We start from the raw sequence: 16,565 nt of genomic DNA, 5'->3' as shown, positions 1-16,565 counted from the left end.
ACCTAGACATATTGGTGCTGGGCCTGGCAGGGTCCATAGTATTCCTGCATACAGGGAGGCTGCCTACAATGGTTTAATTATTTATTTCCATCAGCGTCCTTGTTTCTGGCTTATTCACTCAAGCCTCACAATCAGGAAAACGCTCGCCTGGTGGAACCAGCCTGACCGCTCATTCATTCAGTTTCATTTCAAGTGAAACACATTTGAGTTCTGGGGAAACTTTGAGAAACTGATTGAAGCTAGAAGGTACTTCCTGATCTCTTCAAATAAGAAACTCATTTCCGTGTCAAAACTTTTCAGTGCCCTACTTAACAACCCTCGTCTAAACGTCTCATATTAGTTTGTCTTTTTTCATCCCATTTTTACTGAGCCTGTTAGAATGAAACAATGACTGAAACACGACTTACTAAGAAACAAACCGTACCGTCTACACTGGGAGTCAGGAAGCAAGTACAGGGAGTGGATCTTTAATAACTAAACAAGGGGTACCATCTACACTGGGAGTCAGGAAGCAAGTACAGGGAGTGGATCTTTAATAACTAAACAAGGGGTACCGTCTACACTGGGAGTCAGGAAGCAAGTACAGGGAGTGGATCTTTAATAACTAAACAAGGGGTACCGTCTACACTGGGAGTCAGGAAGCAAGTACAGGGAGTGGATCTTTAATAACTAAACAAGGGGTACCGTCTACACTGGGAGTCAGGAAGCAAGTACAGGGAGTGGATCTTTAATAACTAAACAAGGTGTACCATCTACACTGGGAGTCAGGAAGCAAGTACAGGGAGTGGATCTTTAATAACTAAACAAGGTGTACCGTCTACACTGGGAGTCAGGAAGCAAGTACAGGGAGTGGATCTTTAATAACTAAACAAGGGGTACCATCTACACTGGGAGTCAGGAAGCAAGTACAGGGAGTGGATCTTTAATAACTAAACAAGGGGTACCATCTACACTGGGAGTCAGGAAGCAAGTACAGGGAGTGGATCTTTAATAACTAAACAAGGGGTACCATCTACACTGGGAGTCAGGAAGCAAGTACAGGGAGTGGATCTTTAGTAACTAAACAAGGGGTACCGTCTACACTGGGAGTCAGGAAGCAAGTACAGGGAGTGGATCTTTAATAACTAAACAAGGGGTACCGTCTACACTGGGAGTCAGGAAGCAAGTACAGGGAGTGGATCTTTAATAACTAAACAAGGGGTACCATCTACACTGGGAGTCAGGAAGCAAGTACAGGGAGTGGATCTTTAATAACTAAACAAGGGGTACCATCTACACTGGGAGTCAGGAAGCAAGTACAGGGAGTGGATCTTTAATAACTAAACAAGGGGTACCGTCTACACTGGGAGTCAGGAAGCAAGTACAGGGAGTGGATCTTTAATAACTAAACAAGGGGTACCATCTACACTGGGAGTCAGGAAGCAAGTACAGGGAGTGGATCTTTAATAACTAAACAAGGGGTACCGTCTACACTGGGAGTCAGGAAGCAAGTACAGGGAGTGGATCTTTAATAACTAAACAAGGGGTACCATCTACACTGGGAGTCAGGAAGCAAGTACAGGGAGTGGATCTTTAATAACTAAACAAGGGGTACCGTCTACACTGGGAGTCAGGAAGCAAGTACAGGGAGTGGATCTTTAATAACTAAACAAGGGGTACCGTCTACACTGGGAGTCAGGAAGCAAGTACAGGGAGTGGATCTTTAATAACTAAACAAGGGGTACCGTCTACACTGGGAGTCAGGAAGCAAGTACAGGGAGTGGATCTTTAATAACTAAACAAGGGGTACCGTCTACACTGGGAGTCAGGAAGCAAGTACAGGGAGTGGATCTTTAATAACTAAACAAGGGGTACCGTCTACACTGGGAGTCAGGAAGCAAGTACAGGGAGTGGATCTTTAATAACTAAACAAGGGGTACCGTCTACACTGGGAGTCAGGAAGCAAGTACAGGGAGTGGATCTTTAATAACTAAACAAGGGGTACCGTCTACACTGGGAGTCAGGAAGCAAGTACAGGGAGTGGATCTTTAATAACTAAACAAGGGGTACCGTCTACACTGGGAGTCAGGAAGCAAGTACAGGGAGTGGATCTTTAATAACTAAACAAGGGGTACCGTCTACACTGGGAGTCAGGAAGCAAGTACAGGGAGTGGATCTTTAATAACTAAACAAGGGGTACCGTCTACACTGGGAGTCAGGAAGCAAGTACAGGGAGTGGATCTTTAATAACTAAACAAGGGGTACCGTCTACACTGGGAGTCAGGAAGCAAGTACAGGGAGTGGATCTTTAATAACTAAACAAGGTGTACCGTCTACACTGGGAGTCAGGAAGCAAGTACAGGGAGTGGATCTTTAATAACTAAACAAGGGGTACCGTCTACACTGGGAGTCAGGAAGCAAGTACAGGGAGTGGATCTTTAATAACTAAACAAGGGGTACCGTCTACACTGGGAGTCAGGAAGCAAGTACAGGGAGTGGATCTTTAATAACTAAACAAGGTGTACCGTCTACACTGGGAGTCAGGAAGCAAGTACAGGGAGTGGATCTTTAATAACTAAACAAGGTGTACCGTCTACACTGGGAGTCAGGAAGCAAGTACAGGGAGTGGATCTTTAATAACTAAACAAGGTGTACCGTCTACACTGGGAGTCAGGAAGCAAGTACAGGGAGTGGATCTTTAATAACTAAACAAGGGGTACCGTCTACACTGGGAGTCAGGAAGCAAGTACAGGGAGTGGATCTTTAATAACTAAACAAGGGGTACCGTCTACACTGGGAGTCAGGAAGCAAGTACAGGGAGTGGATCTTTAATAACTAAACAAGGGGTACCGTCTACACTGGGAGTCAGGAAGCAAGTACAGGGAGTGGATCTTTAATAACTAAACAAGGTGTACCGTCTACACTGGGAGTCAGGAAGCAAGTACAGGGAGTGGATCTTTAATAACTAAACAAGGGGTACCGTCTACACTGGGAGTCAGGAAGCAAGTACAGGGAGTGGATCTTTAATAACTAAACAAGGGGTACCGTCTACACTGGGAGTCAGGAAGCAAGTACAGGGAGTGGATCTTTAATAACTAAACAAGGGGTACCGTCTACACTGGGAGTCAGGAAGCAAGTACAGGGAGTGGATCTTTAATAACTAAACAAGGGGTACCATCTACACTGGGAGTCAGGAAGCAAGTACAGGGAGTGGATCTTTAATAACTAAACAAGGGGTACCGTCTACACTGGGAGTCAGGAAGCAAGTACAGGGAGTGGATCTTTAATAACTAAACAAGGGGTACCGTCTACACTGGGAGTCAGGAAGCAAGTACAGGGAGTGGATCTTTAATAACTAAACAAGGGGTACCGTCTACACTGGGAGTCAGGAAGCAAGTACAGGGAGTGGATCTTTAATAACTAAACAAGGGGTACCGTCTACACTGGGAGTCAGGAAGCAAGTACAGGGAGTGGATCTTTAATAACTAAACAAGGGGTACCGTCTACACTGGGAGTCAGGAAGCAAGTACAGGGAGTGGATCTTTAATAACTAAACAAGGGGTACCGTCTACACTGGGAGTCAGGAAGCAAGTACAGGGAGTGGATCTTTAATAACTAAACAAGCATAGACCAGAACGAGACACACGCGTAGTGTACAGCCATGGAACACAAACAGAGTCAATAACGCCTGGGGAAGGAACCAAAGGGATGACTGATATAGGGAAGGTAATCAGGGAGATGATGGAGTCCAGGTGAGTCTGATGAGGCGCTGATGCGCATAACAATGGTGACAGGTGTGTGTAGTAATGAGCCAGACGACCTCGAGCGCCGGAGAGGGAGTATACAAGCTGCAACGGTGTTGGAAAAAAAAAACATTCTGGTGCGAAATGAAAACCACATGTTGTGAATCTGGTTCCCAAGGCCAGCAGAGAAGCTGTTTGTGTTACACTACTTTGATAGGGAACAGAAAAATGATGGGAAAGGACTTTACCTCCCACCTCTCGCTCTTCTCTCTCTGCCATGCTCTCAGCCTCCCTCCCTCTGCCACTCCTTCTCTCTCTGCCATGCTCTCAGCCTCCCTCCCTCTGCCACTCCTTCTCTCTCTGCCATGCTCTCAGTCTCTCTCTCTCAATTCAATGGGTTTTATTGGCATGGGGGACATACTGTATGTTTACATTGGGTTTTATTGGCATGGGGAACATACTGTATGTTTACATTGGGTTTTATTGGCATGGGAACATACTGTATGTTTACATTGGGTTTTATTGGCATGGGGAACATACTGTATGTTTACATTGGGTTTTATTGGCATGGGGGACATACTGTATGTTTACATTGGGTTTTATTGGCATGGGAACATACTGTATGTTTACATTGGGTTTTATTGGCATGGGGACATACTGTATGTTTACATTGGGTTTTATTGGCATGGGAACATACTGTATGTTTACATTGGGTTTTATTGGCATGGGAACATACTGTATGTTTACATTGGGTTTTATTGGCATGGGGACATACTGTATGTTTACATTGGGTTTTATTGGCATGGGGAACATACTGTATGTTTACATTGGGTTTTATTGGCATGGGGACATACTGTTTGTTTACATTGGGTTTTATTGGCATGGGAACATACTGTATGTTTACATTGGGTTTTATTGGCATGGGGACATACTGTTTGTTTACATTGGGTTTTATTGGCATGGGAACATACTGTATGTTTACATTGGGTTTTATTGGCATGGGGACATACTGTATGTTTACATTGGGTTTTATTGGCATGGGAACATACTGTATGTTTACATTGGGTTTTATTGGCATGGGAACATACTGTATGTTTACATTGGGTTTTATTGGCATGGGGAACATACTGTATGTTTACATTGGGTTTTATTGGCATGGGGACATACTGTATGTTTACATTGGGTTTTATTGGCATGGGAACATACTGTATGTTTACATTGGGTTTTATTGGCATGGGGAACATACTGTATGTTTACATTGGGTTTTATTGGCATGGGGACATGCTGTATGTTTACATTGGGTTTTATTGGCATGGGGACATACTGTATGTGTACATTGGGTTTTATTGGCATGGGGAACATACTGTATGTTTACATTGGGTTTTATTGGCATGGGGAACATACTGTACTACTTCCGGCGCCGACAGAGATGGCCGCCTCGCTTCGCGTTCCTAGGAAACTATGCAGTTTTTTGTTTTTTTACGTGTTATTTCTTACATTAGTACCCCAGGTCATCTTAGGTTTCATTACATACAGTCGAGAAGAACTACTGAATATAAGATCAGCATCAACTCACCATCAGTACGACCAAGAATATGTTTTTCGCGACGCGGATCCTGTGTTCTGCCTTACAAACAGGACAACGGAGTGGATCCTATGCAGCGACCCAAAAAAACGACTCCGAAAGAGAGGGAAACGAGGCGGTCTTCTGGTCAGACTCCGGAGACGGGCACAGCGCGCACCACTCCCTAGCATTCTTCTTGCCAATGTCCAGTCTCTTGACAACAAGGTTGATGAAATCCGAGCAAGGGTAGCATTCCAGAGGGACATCAGAGACTGTAACGTCCTTTGCTTCACTGAAACGTGGCTCACTGGAGAGACGCTATCCGAAGCGGTGCTGCCAACGGGTTTCTCCACACATCGCGCAGACAGAAACAAACATCTTTATGGTAGGAAGAGGGGCGGGGGCGTATGCCTCATGGCCAACGTGACATGGTGCGATGAAAGAAACATACAGGAACTCAAATCCTTCTGTTCACCTGATTTAGAATTCCTCACAATCAAATGTAGACCGCATTATCTACCAAGAGAATTCTCTTCGATTATAATCACAGCCGTATATATCCCCCCCCAAGCAGACACATCGATGGCTCTGAACGAACTTTATTTAACTCTCTGCAAACTGGAAACAATTTATCCGGAGGCTGCATTCATTGTAGCTGGGGATTTTAACAAGGCTAATCTGAAAACAAGACTCCCCAAATTTTATCAGCATATCGATTGCGCAACCAGGGGAGGAAAGACCTTGGACCATTGTTACTCTAACTTCCGCGATGCATATAAGGCCCTGCCCCGCCCCCCTTTCGGAAAAGCTGACCACGACTCCATTTTGTTGATCCCTGCCTACAGACAGAAACTAAAACAAGAGGCTCCCACGCTGAGGTCTGTCCAACGCTGGTCCGACCAAGCTGACTCCACACTCCAAGACTGCTTCCATCACGTGGACTGGGAGATGTTTCGTATTGCGTCAGATAACAACATTGACGAATACGCTGATTCGGTGTGCGAGTTCATTAGAACGTGCGTTGAAGATGTCGTTCCCATAGCAACGATTAAAACATTCCCTAACCAGAAACCGTGGATTGATGGCAGCATTCGTGTGAAACTGAAAGCGCGAACCACTGCTTTTAATCAGGGCAAGGTGTCTGGTAACATGACCGAATACAAACAGTGCAGCTATTCCCTCCGCAAGGCTATCAAACAAGCTAAGCGCCAGTACAGAGACAAAGTAGAATCTCAATTCAACGGCTCAGACACAAGAGGCATGTGGCAGGGTCTACAGTCAATCACGGACTACAGGAAGAAATCCAGCCCAGTCACGGACCAGGATGTCTTGCTCCCAGGCAGACTAAATAACTTTTTTGCCCGCTTTGAGGACAATACAGTGCCACTGACACGGCCTGCAACGAAAACATGCGGTCTCTCCTTCACTGCAGCCGAGGTGAGTAAGACATTTAAACGTGTTAACCCTCGCAAGGCTGCAGGCCCAGATGGCATCCCCAGCCGCGCCCTCAGAGCATGCGCAGACCAGCTGGCCGGTGTGTTTACGGACATATTCAATCAATCCCTATACCAGTCTGCTGTTCCCACATGCTTCAAGAGGGCCACCATTGTTCCTGTTCCCAAGAAAGCTAAGGTAACTGAGCTAAATGACTACCGCCCCGTAGCACTCACATCCGTCATCATGAAGTGCTTTGAGAGACTAGTCAAGGACCATATCACCTCCACCCTACCTGACACCCTAGACCCACTCCAATTTGCTTACCGCCCAAATAGGTCCACAGACGATGCAATCTCAACCACACTGCACACTGCCCTAACCCATCTGGACAAGAGGAATACCTATGTGAGAATGCTGTTCATCGACTACAGCTCGGCATTCAACACCATAGTACCCTCCAAGCTCGTCATCAAGCTCGAGACCCTGGGTCTCGACCCCGCCCTGTGCAACTGGGTACTGGACTTCCTGACGGGCCGCCCCCAGGTGGTGAGGGTAGGCAACAACATCTCCTCCCCGCTGATCCTCAACACTGGGGCCCCACAAGGTTGCGTTCTGAGCCCTCTCCTGTACTCCCTGTTCACCCACGACTGCGTGGCCACGCACGCCTCCAACTCAATCATCAAGTTTGCGGACGACACAACAGTGGTAGGCTTGATTACCAACAACGATGAGACGGCCTACAGGGAGGAGGTGAGGGCCCTCGGAGTGTGGTGTCAGGAAAACAACCTCACACTCAACGTCAACAAAACTAAGGAGATGATTGTGGACTTCAGGAAACAGCAAAGGGAACACCCCCCTATCCACATCGATGGAACAGTAGTGGAGAGGGTAGCAAGTTTTAAGTTCCTCGGCATACACATCACAGACAAACTGAATTGGTCCACTCACACAGACAGCATCGTGAAGAAGGCGCAGCAGCGCCTCTTCAACCTCAGGAGGCTGAAGAAATTCGGCTTGTCACCAAAAGCACTCACAAACTTCTACAGATGCACAATCGAGAGCATCCTGGCGGGCTGTATCACCGCCTGGTATGGCAACTGCACCGCCCTCAACCGTAAGGCTCTCCAGAGGGTAGTGAGGTCTGCACAACGCATCACCGGGGGCAAACTACCTGCCCTCCAGGACACCTACACCACCCGATGTCACAGGAAGGCCATAAAGATCATCAAGGACATCAACCACCCGAGCCACTGCCTGTTCACCCCGCTATCATCCAGAAGGCGAGGTCAGTACAGGTGCATCAAAGCTGGGACCGAGAGACTGAAAAACAGCTTCTATCTCAAGGCCATCAGACTGTTAAACAGCCACCACTAACACTGAGTGGCTGCTGCCAACACACTGACACTGACTCAACTCCAGCCACTTTAATAATGGGAATTGATGGGAAATGATGTAAATATATCACTAGCCACTTTAAACAATGCTACCTTATATAAATGTTACTTACCCTACATTATTCATCTCATATGCATACGTATATACTGTACTCTATATCATCGACGGTATCCTTATGTAATACATGTATCACTAGCCACTTTATACTACACTATGCCACTTTGTTTACATACTCATCTCATTTGTACATACTGTACCCGATACCATCTACTGTATCTTGCCTATGCTGCTCTGTACCATCACTCATTCATATATCCTTATGTACATATTCTTTATCCCCTTACACTGTGTACAAGACAGTAGTTTTGGAATTGTTAGTTAGATTACTTGTTATTACTGCATTGTCGGAACTAGAAGCACAAGCATTTCGCTACACTCGCATTAACATCTGCTAACCATGTGTATGTGACAAATAAAATTTGATTTGATTTGATGTTTACATTGGGTTTTATTGGCATGGGAACATACTGTATGTTTACATTGGGTTTTATTGGCATGGGAACATACTGTATGTTTACATTGGGTTTTATTGGCATGGGGAACATACTGTATGTTTACATTGGGTTTTATTGGCATGGGAACATACTGTATGTTTACATTGGGTTTTATTGGCATGGGGAACATACTGTATGTTTACATTGGGTTTTATTGGCATGGGAACATACTGTATGTTTACATTGGGTTTTATTGGCATGGGGAACATACTGTATGTTTACATTGGGTTTTATTGGCATGGGGAACATACTGTATGTTTACATTGGGTTTTATTGGCATGGGGAACATACTGTATGTTTACATTGGGTTTTATTGGCATGGGGACATACTGTATGTTTACATTGGGTTTTATTGGCATGGGGAACATACTGTATGTTTACATTGGGTTTTATTGGCATGGGGACATACTGTATGTTTACATTGGGTTTTATTGGCATGGAAACATACTGTATGTTTACATTGGGTTTTATTGGCATGGGAACATACTGTATGTTTACATTGGGTTTTATTGGCATGGGAACATACTGTATGTTTACATTGGGTTTTATTGGCATGGGAACATACTGTATGTTTACATTGGGTTTTATTGGCATGGGAACATACTGTATGTTTACATTGGGTTTTATTGGCATGGGGAACATACTGTATGTTTACATTGGGTTTTATTGGCATGGGGAACATACTGTATGTTTACATTGGGTTTTATTGGCATGGGGGACATACTGTATGTTTACATTGGGTTTTATTGGCATGGGAACATACTGTATGTTTACATTGGGTTTTATTGGCATGGGAACATACTGTATGTTTACATTGGGTTTTATTGGCATGGGAACATACTGTATGTTTACATTGGGTTTTATTGGCATGGGGAACATACTGTATGTTTACATTGGGTTTTATTGGCATGGGGACATACTGTATGTTTACATTGGGTTTTATTGGCATGGGGAACATACTGTATGTTTACATTGGGTTTTAATGGCATGGGGACATACTGTATGTTTACATTTGGTTTTATTGGCATGGAAACATACTGTATGTTTACATTGGGTTTTATTGGCATGTGAACATACTGTATGTTTACATTGGGTTTTATTGGCATGGGAACATACTGTATGTTTACATTGGGTTTTATTGGCATGGGAACATACTGTATGTTTACATTGGGTTTTATTGGCATGGGGAACATACTGTATGTTTACATTGGGTTTTATTGGCATGGGGGACATACTGTATGTTTACATTGGGTTTTATTGGCATGGGAACATACTGTATGTTTACATTGGGTTTTATTGGCATGGGGAACATACTGTATGTTTACATTGGGTTTTATTGGCATGGGGACATACTGTATGTTTACATTGGGTTTTATTGGCATGGGGAACATACTGTATGTTTACATTGGGTTTTATTGGCATGGAAACATACTGTATGTTTACATTGGGTTTTATTGGCATGGGAACATACTGTATGTTTACATTGGGTTTTATTGGCATGGGAACATACTGTATGTTTACATTGGGTTTTATTGGCATGGGAACATACTGTATGTTTACATTGGGTTTTATTGGCATGGGGAACATACTGTATGTTTACATTGGGTTTTATTGGCATGGGGAACATCCTGTATGTGTACATTGGGTTTTATTGGCATGGGGAACATACTGTATGTTTACATTGGGTTTTATTGGCATGGGAACATACTGTATGTTTACATTGGGTTTTATTGGCATGGGGAACATACTGTATGTTTACATTGGGTTTTATTGGCATGGGGGACATACTGTATGTTTACATTGGGTTTTATTGGCATGGGAACATACTGTATGTTTACATTGGGTTTTATTGGCATGGGAACATACTGTATGTTTACATTGGGTTTTATTGGCATGGGAACATACTGTATGTTTACATTGGGTTTTATTGGCATGGGGAACATACTGTATGTTTACATTGGGTTTTATTGGCATGGGGACATACTGTATGTTTACATTGGGTTTTATTGGCATGGGGACATACTGTATGTTTACATTGGGTTTTATTGGCATGGGAACATACTGTATGTTTACATTGGGTTTTATTGGCATGGGAACATACTGTATGTTTACATTGGGTTTTATTGGCATGGGAACATACTGTATGTTTACATTGGGTTTTATTGGCATGGGGAACATACTGTATGTTTACATTGGGTTTTATTGGCATGGGGAACATACTGTATGTGTACATTGGGTTTTATTGGCATGGGGAACATACTGTATGTTTACATTGGGTTTTATTGGCATGGGGAACATACTGTATGTGTACATTGGGTTTTATTGGCATGGGGAACATACTGTATGTTTACATTGGGTTTTATTGGCATGGGGAACATACTGTATGTTTACATTGGGTTTTATTGGCATGGGGAACATACTGTATGTTTACATTGGGTTTTATTGGCATGGGGAACATACTGTATGTGTACATTGGGTTTTATTGGCATGGGAACATACTGTATGTGTACATTGGGTTTTATTGGCATGGGAACATACTGTATGTTTACATTGGGTTTTATTGGCATGGGAACATACTGTATGTTTACATTGGGTTTTATTGGCATGGGGAACATACTGTATGTTTACATTGGGTTTTATTGGCATGGGGAACATACTGTATGTGTACATTGGGTTTTATTGGCATGGGGAACATACTGTATGTTTACATTGGGTTTTATTGGCATGGGGAACATACTGTATGTTTACATTGGGTTTTATTGGCATGGGAACATACTGTATGTTTACATTGGGTTTTATTGGCATGGGAACATACTGTATGTTTACATTGGGTTTTATTGGCATGGGGACATACTGTATGTTTACATTGGGTTTTATTGGCATGGGGAACATACTGTATGTGTACATTGGGTTTTATTGGCATGGGGAACATACTGTATGTTTACATTGGGTTTTATTGGCATGGGAACATACTGTATGTTTACATTGGGTTTTATTGGCATGGGGACATACTGTATGTTTACATTGGGTTTTATTGGCATGGGGACATACTGTATGTTTACATTGGGTTTTATTGGCATGGGAACATACTGTATGTTTACATTGGGTTTTATTGGCATGGGGACATACTGTATGTTTACATTGGGTTTTATTGGCATGGGGAACATACTGTATGTTTACATTGGGTTTTATTGGCATGGGGACATACTGTATGTTTACATTGGGTTTTATTGGCATGGGAACATACTGTATGTTTACATTGGGTTTTATTGGCATGGGGAACATACTGTATGTTTACATTGGGTTTTATTGGCATGGGAACATACTGTATGTGTACATTTCCAAAGCAAGTGAAATAAACAAACAAAAGTGAGAAGAAACTAATTGAACAACTTCAACAAAAAACGATTAGAAATTACAAGTGAACGTCGCACTCAAAAAGGTTGAAAAAATATAGACAATGTAAGTGTTATTATCAGCTATGTTTTAGCAATGTGCAAATAGTTGTAGTATGGGAACGATAAACAGATAAATATTGGTGGTATTTCTAATGCTGTTTGTGCTCCACTGGCTGCCCTTTTCTCATGGCAACAGGCCACACATCTCGCTGCTGTGATTACACACTGCGGTATTTCACCTAGAAGATATGGGTGTTATCAATGCTGGATTTGTTTAATTCGTTTTCAAATTCTCTCTCTCTCTCTCGACAGGAAACAAAACAGCGGGGGGAGGGGCTAAAGGAATATGTTTGCCTTGTGATTCCATGCACCTCGGTCAGCCTGTGAGGTGACGGCAGCCAGAACAGATGTTCAGAGACGGAAGAACTGGGGTGCATCCCAAATGAAACCCTATCCTCTACCACTCCCCTATGGCCCCTGGTCGAAGGAAGTGCACTAAATAGGGAGATATTGCCATTTGGGACACAGCCTCAAAGAAGGATCCCTGTAAGTCCAGAAATAGAACCACCACCGACCAACCAGCAGCAGGCCTGTCGCCTGGGCCTGAGGAAGGAAGAGAAACTCTATCTGTTTGGCATTAGCAGCCAGACTCAAACACACCCAGAGAGGAGCAACGGGAGAGAGGAGGAACGTGTGTGCCTGTGTCTGTGTGTGTGTGTGTGTGTGTGTGTGTGTGTGCCTGTGTCTGTGTATGTCTGTGTGTGTGTGTGTGTGTGTGTGTGTGTGTGTGTGTGTGTGTGTGTGTGCGTGTGTGTGTGTGTCTGTGTGTGTGTGTGTGCCTGTGTGTGTGTGTGTGCCTGTCTGTGTGTGTGTGTGTGTGTGTATGCGTCCGTGCGTGTGACCTCTGGGACCCAACAGGCCTATAAGTAATAGGATGTTATTTTACCCTATGTAAAGGCCTCTGTGTTCTTCCCAGCAGAAACAGTTTGTGCATGTATTTCTGTGATGTTTTTGTTTGTTTTGGTCTTCGGCAGGTGTTTTTGTGGCTGTACGGGCGCACAACATTTCACAAGGCAATCCGAAGTCGACACCCCTTCATCGGTTATTGGTCAACAGTAGGGATTCTTCAATGAAGTGTCTGTTAGAACACTTTCCTAGCGGTTAAGGGCATTGAGCCAGTAACCGAAAGGTCGCTGGTTTGAATCCCTAAGCCGGAAAGGTGGAAAAATCTGCCGTTCTGCCCTTGAGCAAGGCAGTTAGCCAACAACTGCTCCCTGGGTGCCGTGGATGTCGATTAAGGCAGCCCCCTGCACCTCTCTGATTCAGAGGGGTTGGGTTAAATGTGGAAGACACATTTCGGTAAAATGCATTCAGATGTACAACTGACTAGGTATCCCCTTTCCCTTCCCCTTGAAAAATAATGAAAAAATGAATGACAGATTTCATGAGTTCGATGAATTGTAACTATTTTGAGGAAGTGTAGACTGGCTGCGGCGACTCCAGATGAACAAAACATACTATTACCGTTTTCGGTTTCTTTTTGGCCAAGGTCTTTTAAGGGAGTACGCGAGCGCACTCGTTCGGTTCACCTGGCAGAGTTGGGCTAGGCGCCAGCTGAACCAAAAGCATGCCGAAGCCCTATCGGCCCTGGGCAAAAGTAGTGCACTATAAAGGGAGCAGGGAGCCATTTGAGATGCAGACCAACTCAACTCCAACCATGACAAATATACTCAAAACAGCCTCAAACAACCTCATCTTGACACAAGTGTTAAACCATGTGTGGAATGAGACATTCTCCATCTTCATAATGGAGTAATCAAGTTGCAAAGTTAGCACAGGAAAAGGGCCTGATCCAACCAGTATGTTTGCTTCTCACAAGGACAGAGCGCTAAGCCTGCATGCCGTTGTCAGCACTTCTGACTGGCTGACTGGCTGACTGGCTGACTGGCTGACTGACTGGCTGGCTGACATCTGGGCTCTTGTTCCGTAAGGTGAAACGTTCACCGTTCATATCTACACAATGCATTTCTATCGAACATTCTGGAATGTTGGATTACCTCGGTCAACAACGGCTCACTCCCCTTAAACACACAACGGCTCCTCCCTGGGTCATGTTCAGTAGTCACAAAACTGGGGAAACTTTTAGAAGCTAGAAGGTACTTCCTGATCTCTTCAAATAAGAAACTCATTTCCGTTTCAAAACTTTTCAGTGCCCTACTTAACAACCCTCGTCTAAACGTCTCATATTAGTTTATATTAGTTAGTTTTGTGTCTTTTTTCATACATTTTTACTGAGCCTGTTAGAAATAAACAATGACTGAAACACGACTTACACTGCTAAGAAACAAGCAGCAGCAGCATTGTCAGAAAAACTACCCTTCTTTCTTGTGCGATATGAAAACCACATGTTGTGAATCTGGTTCCCAAGGCCAGCAGAGAAGCTGTTTGTGTTACACTACTTTGATAGGGAACAGAAAAATGATGGGAAAGGACTTTACCTCCCCCTCTCTCTCTCTTCTCGCTCTGCCATGCTCTCAGCCTCACTCCCTCTGCCACTCCTTCTCTCTCTGCTATGCTCTCAGTCTCACTCCCTCTGCCACTCCTTCTCTCTCTGAACATCTCTCATTCTCTGCCTCTCTCTCTCTGCCTCTCTCTCTCTGCCTCTCTCTCTCTGCCTCTCAATTTATTTCAAAGGGTTGTATTGGCATGGGGGACATACTGTATGTTTACATTGGGTTTTATTGGCATGGGGGCATACTGTATGTTTACATTGGGTTTTATTGGCATGGGAACATACTGTATGTTTACATTGGGTTTTATTGGCATGGGGAACATACTGTATGTTTACATTGGGTTTTATTGGCATGGGGGACATACTGTATGTTTACATTGGGTTTTATTGGCTGGTGGACATACTGTATGTTTACATTGGGTTTTATTGGCATGGGGAACATACTGTATGTTTACATTGGGTTTTATTGGCATGGGGAACATACTGTATGTTTACATTGGGTTTTATTGGCATGGGAACATACTGTATGTTTACATTGGGTTTTATTGGCATGGGGAACATACTGTATGTTTACATTGGGTTTTATTGGCATGGGGAACATACTGTATGTTTACATTGGGTTTTATTGGCATGGGGAACATACTGTATGTTTACATTGGGTTTTATTGGCATGGGGACATACTGTATGTCTACATTGGGTTTTATTGGCATGGGAACATACTGTATGTTTACATTGGGTTTTATTGGCATGGGGAACATACTGTATGTTTACATTGGGTTTTATTGGCATGGGGAACATACTGTATGTTTACATTGGGTTTTATTGGCATGGGGACATACTGTATGTTTACATTGGGTTTTATTGGCATGGGGAACATACTGTATGTTTACATTGGGTTTTATTGGCATGGGGAACATACTGTATGTTTACATTGGGTTTTATTGGCATGGGGACATACTGTATGTTTACATTGGGTTTTATTGGCATGGGGAACATACTGTATGTTTACATTGGGTTTTATTGGCATGGGGACATACTGTATGTCTACATTGGGTTTTATTGGCATGGGGACATACTGTATGTTTACATTGGGTTTTATTGGCATGGGGAACATACTGTATGTTTACATTGGGTTTTATTGGCATGGGAACATACTGTATGTCTACATTGGGTTTTATTGGCATGGGGGACATACTGTATGTTTACATTGGGTTTTATTGGCATGGGGGACATACTGTATGTTTACATTGGGTTTTATTGGCATGGGAACATACTGTATGTCTACATTGGGTTGTATTGGCATGGGGAACATACTGTATGTTTACATTGGGTTTTATTGGCATGGGGAACATACTGTATGTCTACATTGGGCCAAATCAAGTGAAATAAACAAGTAAGAAGAAATGTATTGAACAACATCAAACAAAAAACTATTTGAAATGAACAGTAAACATCGCACTTAAAAAGGTTGAAAAAAATAGACATTTCAAGTGTTATATTATCAGCTATGATTTAACAATGTGCAAATAGTTTGAATAGCGGGGGACGATAAACAGATAAATATTGGTGGTATTTATAATTCTCTCTCTGTCTCTCTCTCTCAACAGAGTGGTGGCTGCATGCCTGTGGTTTCCTGCCACTCAGAGACAAAGTACCCCTCCCCCATCACCCAGAATGCCTTAGGCTGACAGACCAGAGAAGAAGACAGAAGAGAGTCAAATCAAAACGGAACAGTTTGTTAGTAGTTAGCCACCACACAGTCAACAAAAAAGAATACACACAACACAACCCGTCTCCATACCACCCTCATCACCCTCATCACCCTCATCACCCTCATCACCACCCTCGGCCCAATGAAACAGACGGGTGGGTTCTGTCTGTGTCAGCAAGAAATCCATGTTTCCCCTGTCGTATAATGGATCAGTTCTAATCTATTCCCTCTATTCTCTTATGACAAAGACACCCTTCTGGTTTGACCAAAC

The 16,565-nt window shown here is 43.5% G+C and overlaps 1 protein-coding gene across 1 annotated transcript in view; it reads right to left on the bottom strand.

The window, feature by feature from the left end:
- Positions 1–16,565, bottom strand: part of LOC110487246 — a 41,891-nt gene that overhangs the window by 21,003 nt on the left and 4,323 nt on the right. The window lies entirely within an intron of this gene.

The sequence above is a fragment of the Oncorhynchus mykiss genome, chromosome 13 (assembly GCF_013265735.2).
Source record: "Oncorhynchus mykiss isolate Arlee chromosome 13, USDA_OmykA_1.1, whole genome shotgun sequence".
NCBI lineage: Eukaryota > Metazoa > Chordata > Actinopteri > Salmoniformes > Salmonidae > Oncorhynchus > Oncorhynchus mykiss.
Note: the sequence above shows the minus strand (reverse complement) of the source record. Positions and strands in the feature narration are given on the sequence as shown.